Below are 13,170 nucleotides of genomic sequence, written 5' to 3' on the forward strand. Positions count from 1 at the left end.
ATTACACAACAAAGTGACAATAATTAAAACAGTGTGGTATTGACAGGAAAACATACACACAGACCAATGGAACAGAACTGAGAACCCAGAAATATATATACGTGAATAATTTTTGATAAAGGAGCCCAAAACATGCAATGGAGAAAAGAAAGCCTCTTCTATAAATGGTGCTAGGTAAATTGGAAAGCTACAAGCAAATGAATAAAACTAGACTGCTATTTATCATTATACACAAAAATTAACTCAAAATAGATCAAAGACCTAAATATAAGACATGAAACAATAAAATATATGGAAGAAAATATAGGTACTAAACTTATGGACCTTAGTCTTAGAGAAGATTTTATGAATTCGTCCTCGAAGGCAAGGGAAGTAAAAGCAAAAATAAATGTATGGGACTATGTCAAACTAAAAAGTTTCTGCACAGAAAAAAAAAAAATTCAACATAACAAAGAGACAACCAACCTACCTAATAGGAGAAGACCTTTGCGAACAATGCCTCTAATAAGGAGCTAATATCTAAAATATGTGAAGAACTCATACAACTTAACAACAACAACAACAATTCAATTAAAATATGGGCAGAGGACCCTATGGACACTTCTCTCAAGTAGACATACAGCCAACGGATATATGAAAATACGTTCAAGTTCACTTGCTATTAGGGAAATGCATATCAAAACCACCAGAAGACATGACCTTGCACCTGTTAGAATGACTACTATCGACAAGACAATAACAAGTGTTGGAGAGGTTATGAAGATAAAGAAACCTGCATACACTGCTGGCGGGAGTGTGAAATGGTACAGTCTCTGTGGGAAAGAGTATAGGGGTTTCTCAAAACGTTAAGAATAGAATTACCATCCGACCTAGCAATCCTCTTCTGATTATCTACATGAAAAAGTTGAAAACATTTATTTATAAAAAGACATGTTCCTCTTTGTTCATTGAAGTTTTATTCATGGGGGCCAAGACAGAAACAACCCAAATGCTCTCCAATAGATGGTTGGATAAAGAAGATGTGATACATATAAATGATGGAATGTTACTCAGCCATACATAAAGATGAAATACTGCCACTTGTAGCAACATGGATGGATCTTGAGACTATCATGTTGAGTGAAATAAGTCAGATGGGATTTGAAACATAAAGTAGCAAATGGATAAGACAGACAAACAAAAACTCTTAGACACAGACAACAGTATGGAGGTTGTCAGGTGGAAAGGGGGGGCAGGTAGAAAAACATAAAGGGGGTCAAATATTTGAGACAGAAGGAGCTCTGACTTTGGGTGGTGAACGCACAAAGCAAAGCACAATGATATGTTATAGAATTGTTCACTTGCGACCTATGTATTAACCAATGTCACTGTGATAAATTTAATTAAAAAAAAATTTATCTCCAAGGTTTTTGAACAGAATTGCAAGTTGGGGAATTGGAGAAGCCACTTTCAGGATCAAGGTGCCATTTGGGACACATTAAGTTAATATCAATTAGGCAGTTTACTTAAGAGTGTAGATATAATTTAAGCATCAACAGGATATAGGTTCCAATGAAATGTAATGGACTGGATGAACAAGTCAGGAAAGTGATCGGCATATAAAGGTAACAGGAAGAAGATACGAGAATGGCGTCCAGAAGCCAAGGAAAACAAAAGCATATTAAGAAGGGATGATTCGGAACTGCTGGAAGCTCTATAAAAATGAAGAGTTGCTGTTGTATTCAGTAATCAGAGGAAACTGGTGACATTTAAAATGGTGCTTTGATTAGAGCTGTGGTGACAAAAAACTTAATTGGTTTGCAGGTCCAGAAAAGAATGAGAATATTGACTCTTTCGGTACGATTAATCCGCTCAGCTTCTTGTTTCATTGACTAAGCAATTCAAAACTTCTCGCCAAACCTATATTATCCATGTGTTCCATTGACTCCTATGCTTCACAATTTTAAGTGCTTTCCTGTGTTTTTCTTACATTTACTCTATTCTGGTAAAATAGTCATTTTCCTTGAAAGAGAACACTAATTGCAAAGATGCCGACATAATTCCTGTTTTTAAGCTTAATGTGTTGAGTCAGTTTGTCATAATTTGTTTTAGTCCTGGTCCTTAATTCTAAAATTTGTCCTTTAAATGGTCAAAGTCTATTTTTTCCTTAAGGTATAATTTTCGGATAATATTAATCTTTTATTTTTTTTCTAATGTAAGCATATATTTTTGTTTACTAAACAAGTTGGAAAGATTGTCCGAGTCAATGATCAATGGTGTGTTTTAACTTCCGCCACTCCCATTTACCAGTTTCTATTGTATTCCAAACAAAAATTTTAACACATAAACATAAAAAATGGCCCTCCTGTAATCACAAAACAATATAGAGCAAATTAATAAAAACTTCTAGCTTGTAAAAATAATAGTAACAAACACTGAAAAAGAAAACTTGGAACAGGTATTAACGTTTGTAATTTGAACCTCATGTATAGTAGATTTTATCTAGCTGTTTTTCTTCTGAGAAGTAAAGACCAAGGCACACTGTGTCCCCTGACTGGAGAGAGAGACAAGCATATCCGGAGGGTCATGGCTTACCAGGACAGGAACTTATGAGTCAAAATGTCAGTGGGAAATAGTGCTAAGGTAGGAAAACCCAGACTGTGAAACATTTCTGGAGGCTCAATGTGGACAACTCTGACAGTAAAAGGCTCCAGGGAGACCCAGTCATATGGGTCTTGTGAGAGTTTTGTAAGAGTTTCTTCCAGGAGCTCAACCAGGTTCTCAAGAAAAATCTTATTAAATATTCTAGAAAAATCTACTCATGCTTCTACAGAGGGAGGGAAAAATGAAACCACTTGGAAATATACCACATCATTCCCTTCTTAATAAGGTCTGCACTCAGGAGAAACCAGTTAAGCAGACCCTAACCTCCTAGGTAGGCTCAGAGCCCTACTGGGATGGGAAGAAGGAAATGCCCAACTCCAGCCATTCTATCTCGGCTAAACGTAAAACTGAGAAACATTATGAAGTTCACGGTGCAGAGGCTCTCTAAAGACTGAGACCGAATCATAGGACGATAGAACACTTCCTCTTCCTAAAACTCACAACCACATTATGAAAGCTTAAGTTACAGCAATGCCTCTTCGGTGGTATGATATTTCTGGCTATCAAGAAAAACTTGTGAGGCTACCAAAGGCAATAAACATACACACAAACACACACACACACACACACACACACACACACACACACACACACACGTTCCTTATGGTGTATATTCCTAAAAAGAGAGTACTAAACCACATGAGGCAAAAACTGATAGAACTGCAAGGAAAAAATAGATCAATCCACTATTACAGTTGGAGAATTAACACCCTTCTCTGACAAATGGATGGATAGAACAGGCAAAAAATCAGTAAGGATGTAGTTGAACTCAATGACACCTCAGTCACTGAATATAATGGATGTCTGTAGACTCCTTCATCCAACAACAGCAGAGCACACATTCTTTTCAAGCTCACATGGAATTGCATTGAGGACATAATAAAGAAATCCTATAGGAAGAAATGGATAGCGATAATGTAAGCATGAATTTATAACATAGTGTCACACTACTGAACTCAGAATTCTACCTAAATTTATAAAAGTGTGATCTAAATTTATCTATAAATTTAATGCAATTACATTCAAAGTTCCAACAGGGATTCTTATGAAATTAGAAAAGCTAATTTAAATATTCATATAAAACAGCAGTGGGTAAGAATAACTAAGACAATTTGGCAGAAAACAAGGTGGTAGAACTTTTCTAATATTTATAACAAAGCTATTAAGTCAGTGTAGTAGTGGGAAAGGCACAAACAAATTGACCAGTGAAGCAAAATGCAATGTCCAAGAGCAGGCTCACATATGAAAGGAAATGAAAAATAGAACACATTGCAGGTCACTGAAAGAAATAGTTCAGTCATGTTGGAACAATTTGTTATCTAAATGAAAGAAAGCAAAATGTCATCCCCGACTCACACCTTACCAAAAATCAATTGTAGGTTAATTAAAGGCATGGAAGAAAGATTAGATGTGTAAAACTTTCAGAGATATGCAGAAGAATAAATTTATGATTGCTTAAACAAGATAATAAAATCATAAATCAAAAAGAAGACAAATGCATTTGATTTAATTAAAACTAAAACTGGCACTGCCTTAAAAGACACCAGGAAAATAAGAAAATTGAAAAGATAAGTCACAGACTGAATTGAAATTCTTGCAATGAATATAACTAACAAAATATTAGTGTCCAGACTATGTAATGAACTTGTAAATATCAATAATAAAGATAGAGACATCTCAACTGCAAATGGACCAAAAAAAAAAAAAAAAAAGAGAGAAATGGCTACCCAAGTAACTAGCCAAATCTAAATGACTATAAAAGTAAATGTAAATTAAAAACAAAATGAGATATAATTTCACTTCCATAAGATTGACATTATTTAAACAATACATCTGATGACACTGATGATACTAAACACTGTTGAGGACTCAGAGTAATGAAGTCACAGATATACTTCTGGAGAGGATTATGGGTTAAAAACTCTTGGGAGACCTCTTAGGCAATCTCAGTTAAAGATGAAGATCCCAAGATATGGAAGCAACCTAAACACCTATCAACAGACGACTGGATAAAGAAGTTACGGTTCATATATCCAATGGAATATTAAGCTGGGTGAAATAAGACAGAGAAAGATAAATACCACATGATTTGACTTACATGTGGAGTCTAAGGAACGAAAAGAAAAAAACTAATCAAAAACAGACTCACAAATATAGAGGACAATCTGGTGATGTCCAGAGGGGAAGGTCTGGGGGGCTGGGAGAACAGAGTGAAGGGTTAAAGAAGTACAAATTAGTAGTTGATAGATGGTCACGGGGATGGGGAGCATGGCATAGGGAATGCAGTCAGCATTACTGTAAAGGCTAGGTGGAGGGCCAGAGGAGAGAAAGAGCAATCAAGGGTATCATTTTATAAACCACATAAATGTCTAACAATGTACTGTATACTCAAAACTAATAAAATAAAATTTAAAAAAGGAATTAATGCAGTAGAAAATTTTTAAAAAGATGAATATCCATTTACCCTATGACACTGCAATTTCCATCCTAAAACATGCCCATACACAGGCGAGAGCAAACACATGGTACCACTGTTTGCAGGGTATGTTTATCTGATAGAACATGAGTGACTGCGGTCAGCACAGAGGAGTCTCAAATGCACATACTGAACAAACAGCAAGTGGAACCTATCTAAGCGTCTCTAGTGGACCATCTTGTGCAGGAAGGACGTCTGACGTCTGGGGAGGCCAGGGACCATGAGGGACAGGATCGAGCAAAAATGTTGAATACGATTTTTCATAATAATATTATTTAACTTTTCTTTTATCAAGTCCTTTAGAGCCTGTTTTAAAATCAGGATTTTAGTGCTTATAGAAGTACTTTTACTTACTTGAATCCATTTTTTTAAAAAGTCATTCAAAAAAACTCGCTTCACACTAAAACCATTTCCACATTCTCGTAATTTTTCTGAGTAATTTCCTTTCTATTTATATTTCCACAATTTAGCTCTTAAGAAAATTTGAAATTATATTCTATATAAAATGTGCGGTAGAACTATTCATATTTTTACTAAATAGATGTTGAAATTATATTCTCTATAAAGTATGAGGTAGATCTATTTATATTTTTGCTAAATAGATAATTCCCTTCCCCTGCTGACTTAACATAAAGCAAGTTCCACAATTCAGAACAGTTGGTAGAGAACCTTGGCCTCGCAAGTATAACAATTCGCATGTTTCCTGTACACATTCTCACACATCCAGAAGTTTCTCACCTTTTAAAATTACACTAAGGTTTTGCTTTCTCACAAGATGATCGTTTTTCAACATGTCAACATTTAGAACATTTCCTAGTCAATGGGAAGATGGCAACAAAGCACTTTTCAAATGAGACTCGATTTAAAAGTGATCAGCAGCTTCCCAAAGCTTTGTTCAAATTCCTATCTCAGGATAATTACAAATTGCTACATGGCATGAACTGTCATCCTGTAAGAGAGAGATCATTAGGATCTGAATTAAGACCAGGCTGCTGTGAAAAGGCAGGCGGAGCTGGATGCAAAAGATAGAATATTCTGAATTCTTCTCCCTCTGAGAATGAGCATGTTCAATTTCTGGGCTCTTATTCTGATCCATCAGTAGGTCTGACAATTCTGGCACTATCCTAGCCTTGAGTAAACTCCCGCGGTTTTATGCTGCTGCCAATATTAAATAAAGGGTTCTTCCCCACACTTTCCTGTTTCAAAATGCATAGGCTTTATTTTTCCATTTATTATCCCATAGTGAAAAGAACTAGCAAGGAAATTTTTTTCAAGGCTACAGTGCTCCCTGCATTCATCTTCAGCAATGTCGACTACATTTTTAGTAAAAGTTTAATAAGTTGGATAATAATTTGAGAAGAACTGAAACCTTTACAATAGCTTTCCAATGTTATGATATGACTCTTAAGTCTAAATTTTTGTAATTTGCCTCAAGTAGGGTCTGTCCAAACCTTTCGAGATCAGATATATTTATAATTGGTAATTGCTATCGATAGTGGGAAATATTTAGTATATACTTTGCCATTTATATATATAATTTTTACTATTACAAAAGCAAATGGTTTTAATTGTAGAATGTTACAAAATACAAAAATATATAGAGTGCCATCTCCAAAACCACTGAAATCACCTTGAATTCAGTATTTCCAATTTTTAAAATATTTACATAATTTCTTATTTTTAATGATTATCAATGAAAATGTTGAAAATAGAACAGTTAATTCCCAAAATTAAAAATTGATAGCTTTAGAATATCTATCTATTTATTTATAGCTCTTGGTACATATTTCTAAATTAACCATTACAGTAGTGAGTGAGAGGATGCAACTTCCTAGATCTTTGCCCAAACTGTTTATTACCATTTAAAAATATATATATATTTTTGTCAAGCATAGCAAAAATTGATAAATCATTATTCTCATTTGAATTTTTCAGATTAATCAAATTGATTATATATTCATCATATCAATTTTCCATTTATCTTTCCTGTTTCTCAAATTTCCAATTTATATGTAGAAATAGGGAATCTTGTAGCTTTAAAATGGCATTGGATAGAGAGGTGTGTACAGAAGAAACCAAATTCATCTACTTGGGCAATAGCTGTACCAATTTACGCCACTTAGCGCTGGGGGCTCAGGGATCCAAGCGCCGAAGCCCTCCTGGGGTCAGTCTGAGGGTGACAAGCAGCGAGGCAGCTGGCAGTGGTTACTCAGAAACAGGTGAGCCACAGCTCACAGCTTAGTCTCAATGTCATTTTGACCTTTTTCACTCTGTGCGAGAGGGACGCACTCACAGTGACCTAGACGCTAACTTCTCTTGAGAAGTTCCTGTGTAGATGAATTTTTCACAAGGGTTCTATAATAAAATCTGAAGTTATTAATTGCCAATTATAGTTTGATGTTCATTTCACTCCAGCGTGGGCATAGGAGACAGGGTTGAGGATACCGGATTGTTCAATTTAAAAAATGGAAGAAATCTAATTTGTTTAAATCACCTTTCTCCTAGGGATAGGCCAGAGATAGTCCTGTCAGTGACAGAGTTTATTTTCCAAAAAATGTGTTTCTTCACTAGAGAATGACTTAAATCAAAATAAGAATGAATACACTGAGGTAGAACATTAATCCTCCTTTAAATTGTTCTTCCAGGTTTTTTCTTTACCAACTGCATCCTGCTTAGACCATCAGGGACTTGTATCTTCCTCTACTAAATCAATTCATTTCCTCAGGAGTCAGGTTTTATTATACAGTAAAGTTTATATACTTATCTCTTCAGCATTACGTCCAATAACACTAGTCGTAATCACCCGAACAAAGAATTACATGTCTGAAAGTAATTCTGGAACTGACCTCGTCTCACCAGCTCAGTTTGCAGGGGCCAAAATACCAAATAGAGTATGAGGAGATGTGGCTTGGCGGCATGCCATTTTCCCACAGCAGACACTGGGGCATCTAAGACTAGACTGTGGCACATTTATCCAAGGTCTGATATGGCACCTCTCATCCACCTAGAAGGAGTTATTAAATATCTACCAACTATGAGACTGTCTAAAAGTTGACTATAATTTCCTGGGCAATATCGAACTTAGAATAGTATAACGGCAAACATTTTATTACTATCACAAAATCAAATGCTGTTTATTGTAAGAAAAAATCACGAGGCGTTGAATCTGTTTAAACATAACAGAAAAATATAATAATCTAGCTTCTCATAGAGAACTACAGATCATCTTGATTTTTGCCCAAACCATTTATTACCAGTGTGTATAATATTACCAGAAAAACATTCCCCTTTGGTGTTATCTTAATGACTGCATTGTCTACTTTTTGTGGGTAAGAAAATAAGAAACAGAATTCCCTAGCTACTAACTGAAAACTCATTCACATTTGAAATTTCTTCAGATACTAAAAATTTGTGAAATTTCAATATGTAAAAATTAGAAGAAGAGTAGATTGAATTAATATGCACTTTGTGAATTACATGTAATGATTGGTTTGCAAGTAAAATAGCAGAACAATACCAGAAAAATGGTACTGATTAATCAACAGCTTGAGGCACGGTGAGGCCTCAAGCATGGCTTCTCTCACCTCGTCAGGAAGATCTTAATCTATTCCTTTTTAAATGAATAGTAATATTTTTACATGGACACTCTTCATGTATTCAATTATTGTTAACTGAACACCACCTACTATGTGCCAAAGGTTGAATGTGGTGCTAAAAGTACAGACGTGAATAAAGAATATTTAGTGACATCAAGAAGGCTAAGTATTTGGGCAGCAAGTAAACATATTAAAATATGATTGTATAGTGTCCGGTAAGTACTGAAATAGCAAAAAAAGAATTAATATTATGATATTGTGATGATGTCTAACCAAGTCTTTTGACCATTGATTACAAATGACCATTGATTAAAGTATAAGTGTGTCTATGTAACATGCTCACCTTCTTGGAGACAGTGATATACAGTTATGGAATTAAAACAAAGCTAATTTTTAAAGAATCGCAATCTACCCAAAGTTGATTAAACTATATTCAAACAGAAGCTGTAGTACTGGCCACGTGACCTTGAGCAAGTCATGGAGACTCTCTAAGTCCTTGTTTCTTTAACTGGAAAATGTAGATACAACATGTATCTCACAAGGTCGTTGTGAAGATTGAAAAAAATAGCAAAAGTGAAAATGGCTAATATATTTCTACTCCTGGAAATATGGTACCATTGGAATAAAACTTAGGTTAATTTGAATCGTGAAGCAAAATGCAAGATACAACAGATGTTTAAAGCATGACTTCTTTTCTAAACACATATATGTTAGGTCAAAAAGTATATAACGATACAATAAAAATACAAATTAGGATACGATGCATAAATACAATATAAATATATTTAACATGTAATGCAATTTGATATTAAGTATATTCTGTAATATATAGTTACTACATAAAATATAATTGATCTTATATAATTGAATGCTGCTGTGATTCAATATTGAAAATATTACTAAAAATAACAATGTCAATAACAACAAAAACAAGAAAAGCAATTGCTAACATTTATTGAGACCTTAGCGTGTACCAGAAACTGAGCTTGAGAATATTATGCACTATCTTCATTTATTATCACAAAAAAATGCAGTGAAATTGGTGTTATTCTCATTGTATGGATGAGGATTTTGAAGGTCAAGATATTAAATAAACAACTTTAAAATCCTATAGCTATTAATGGGCAGAGCCAGTATTAAAATGTGAGCCATATACTTAACCACTCTATTAACTGTTTGCAGAAATAAATGGAATAAGGGGAGCATGATTGGCTGGGGGTAGAGCTGGGGTTTCTGTCATTAGCTTTGAAGAAAATGGTTTCCTCCCCACCTAACTGCCTCCATCTCTATATCCCTCTCTTTTTCCCTCCCTCCTTCCCTCCCTTCCTTCCTGTCACTGTTTATATTCTATGGCTGTGATTCACAAAATTTTTGAGTATATATTTGGTTCAAAATTTAATCTGGTATCTAAATATTGGAAAACCCAAATTAGGGTGAGGCAAGTGGAGTCCTCCTCTTGGCAGTGATGCCAAATTTAAGAAAAAACTCAGCAATTAAAATAGTTAATGTTTAATGCAATATTTAAAATATAAAAAAATTAAAATCCATAATTCATGATAAACAAATTATTAAAATTTAAGTAAAGGTAGGCTCCAACCCTACCTTGCAGGACCTTAGTGCCCAATGTCAGCCATTATTTCAAAAAAACTTTATTTATAAGACAGATAGAGATGGACAGATTGTTGGTCACAGTTTTCCTATGTTTTAAAAAATATTGCATCAAATATTATTTATATCGACTACTGAGTTTTTTGACATCATCTTCAATTTTGTGCCCAAGGTGAATGCCTCACTAACCTCACCCAAATATTAGCTCAATAATCTTAAGAGAAAAACCAATAACATGTGTCAGAATGCAGACCTTTTGGTTAAAGTGGGGTCGAGGGACCCAAACGTGTTCCGAGCGGAACGTGACTGGCCCTCTATTTCCCTGACATCCCTTGCACCATCTGACCCAGCAGCATCTGAGGTGCTTAGACTGTAAAGTTCAGGGAAACCTCTGAGTGTTTTATGTGGGGAAATGGGCTCTTTCATGTAGAATTTGGCTCCCCAATCATAAAAAAAAAAAATGCATTTATCAGAGTAGTTTAATCCCTGGATTATTTCTCCACAATATGGCAGAGATAGAATTTAGATGACAGCTAACTCGTTGTTTTCCAGATATTTCTTGAGTCTCAAATTGCAGTTCCTTTTGCCCCTGGGCTTTATTTTTTTCTTTTAGTCATGGTTCTGTTTTAAATTTTCATTTCAAATGCAGTACCTGGTGTGCGTGTGTGTGAGTGTGTGTGAAACTAAGATGTGTTGAATCACCTTCTTCAGGTTAGTGTGCATTTAATTAAAGCTTAAAGAAATATTGCAATGATGAGTGTGTATTTTCCTCAAAAATCCCTTCTTGAGAAGAAAGAAACAGTGGCTGCTAGAGGAGGTCAGAGGTGACCGTGAGCGTTACTTCTGGGGAATTCTGGTAATTTGTTTATCCCTGACCCTCATCAGAAGACTGATGTTTACTTCCTCCCTCTGGGCCTGCCTGACACTCTCACTTTCCTTCTGTTTAATAGGTGTTTCCACACTTATGATGTGTGATTCTTAGGGTGTTGACACACATTAGCCTCACTCTTGACACAAGTAGACCCCGTCTCCCTTTTACCCACAACCACCCATATATGCACCCAGAGACAGCTCCAAAAATGCAATCTTTAGTTACAAGATTCTCCAGGTTTTTTTCTTTGCTTAAATGTGGTTTTCTTGACCCAGAGTTACTTATCACTGGTCCTTAAAACCTCTAAAATTTCGATCCTTGGATCCTTGGCAGCTCAATATTCATATTTAGGATATCTTCCCTTGTTTGTCTTTTTAAGGGTCCTGTCTCAAGACAATGATACCCAGGGTTCTTAAACAGAGCCGTAATAATGTTGGGGACTTTCATTTCCAATGTACTAGGGACCGCAAATTATTTCAGTTTCATGGCAATTTGGGAACTTTTTTTTTTTCGAACCAAGGTCAAAATGCTAAATCTCTAACCTAGGGCACAAAGAGTTGGAACATATCCAATAGCCTAAATAGAAGAGACACTGCAGTTCAATGTTTTTATACTATTTAGAGAGACACAATCTGGTTTATTTCTTAAAATCTGTGCAAAATTGGATAATTTTCTCAGGAAAAAAAAATCTAAGGATTCGAATAATATCTCCCACAAAGGAGTATTATGAGTATAAATAGGGATTGTATATATAATTCGAGTGGTGAATCGGTATCGATTGGGACTATTTAATTTTGTGACCCCATCGTCAAAGAGGACAGTGGGGTGAGTTGCTGAGCATGCATGCCACGTGGTCTTGAAATGACGAGGTCACAGCCTTATCACTTTCTCCATCGAGAGGGTTTGGGACAGCTAGTAATGTGCAGAGCTGTCAGAAACAGAAGCACAGGAGGAGGGCGATGACAGCGGGAACAGGATGCTTCAGATCGTTTAGGATGCTTCACAGTTCGGGGAGAAGCCAAAGTTATTGCTTTGGGATGAACACATAGATCACATGGGTGGAAATGGAAGGATCTTGAACAAGGAGAAACATCTGAGGTGTTGGCTTTCCCACCTGTGTAAAATATGTTTCCAAACTCACTATCATTCTTGGTCTTTAAAATTTGTACATCTCTTTGTAAACACGATCCTCTTTTCCCAGTGGGAAGTTGGAGGTACCGCAGCTTCTTTTTTTTTTTTTTTTTTGATTTTCTGTATTCATTTGATAAACATTGTCTGAGCTTTCTACATGCCAGGCTGTTAAATAGGTAGTGAAATATAAAAACTGTGAATCCTTGTCTTCAATGAACTAATAATGCAATAATGATAAATGGCTTGTAAATTAGTAAGTGTAGTGGAGATAAAGAACAGAACAAGGAATGATGAATCATAATATACACATTTACCTTTACAGAGGACTTTCTCACCTTTTCTTTTTTCATCTTTCTTATTGGAAATTGTAAATTCTTTTATTTTTTTCTTCGGGCGGGGGAGGGGAAAGAAATAGAAAAACACTTAACTCAGACGTTTGGACATACGGAACTAATATGCTTTCTTTGAAAGGACTTTAATATCTCCGACAAAGGCTGCTAGACAGAAGGCTGGAGAATGTTAACTGTCCTCTCCCTCCCTCTGATCCTGGGGGCATCACATCTCTTAATTGGTGTGAAGTCTCTCTGACACTATGACCCACCTGGGGCTAGAGCTGCAGCCTTGCACAGCCTTGCATTGTTTTGTTTTTTTTTTAATTTTTAATTTTTATTTTTAATGGCGACATTGATTAATTAACCTCTGAACTTGACCATCACACCAACCCTGAGAGGTGTGCCATGTGCACACACCCCTTCTCTGTATTCTCTAGCTACCTCACAACTTGAAATATCTTTCCATTGTTTGGGGAGTTTTGCCTGGATGAGCCTCACCACCCACCCTCGTCC

The 13,170-nt window shown here is 35.6% G+C and overlaps 1 long non-coding RNA gene across 1 annotated transcript in view; it reads right to left on the reverse strand.

The window, feature by feature from the left end:
* LOC107510849 overlaps positions 1-13,170 on the reverse strand; it is a 245,938-nt gene that overhangs the window by 16,798 nt on the left and 215,970 nt on the right. The gene's annotated exons all lie outside the window — the stretch shown is intronic.

Source organism: Rousettus aegyptiacus, unplaced genomic scaffold (assembly GCF_014176215.1).
Source record: "Rousettus aegyptiacus isolate mRouAeg1 unplaced genomic scaffold, mRouAeg1.p scaffold_m13_p_7, whole genome shotgun sequence".
Lineage (NCBI taxonomy): Eukaryota > Metazoa > Chordata > Mammalia > Chiroptera > Pteropodidae > Rousettus > Rousettus aegyptiacus.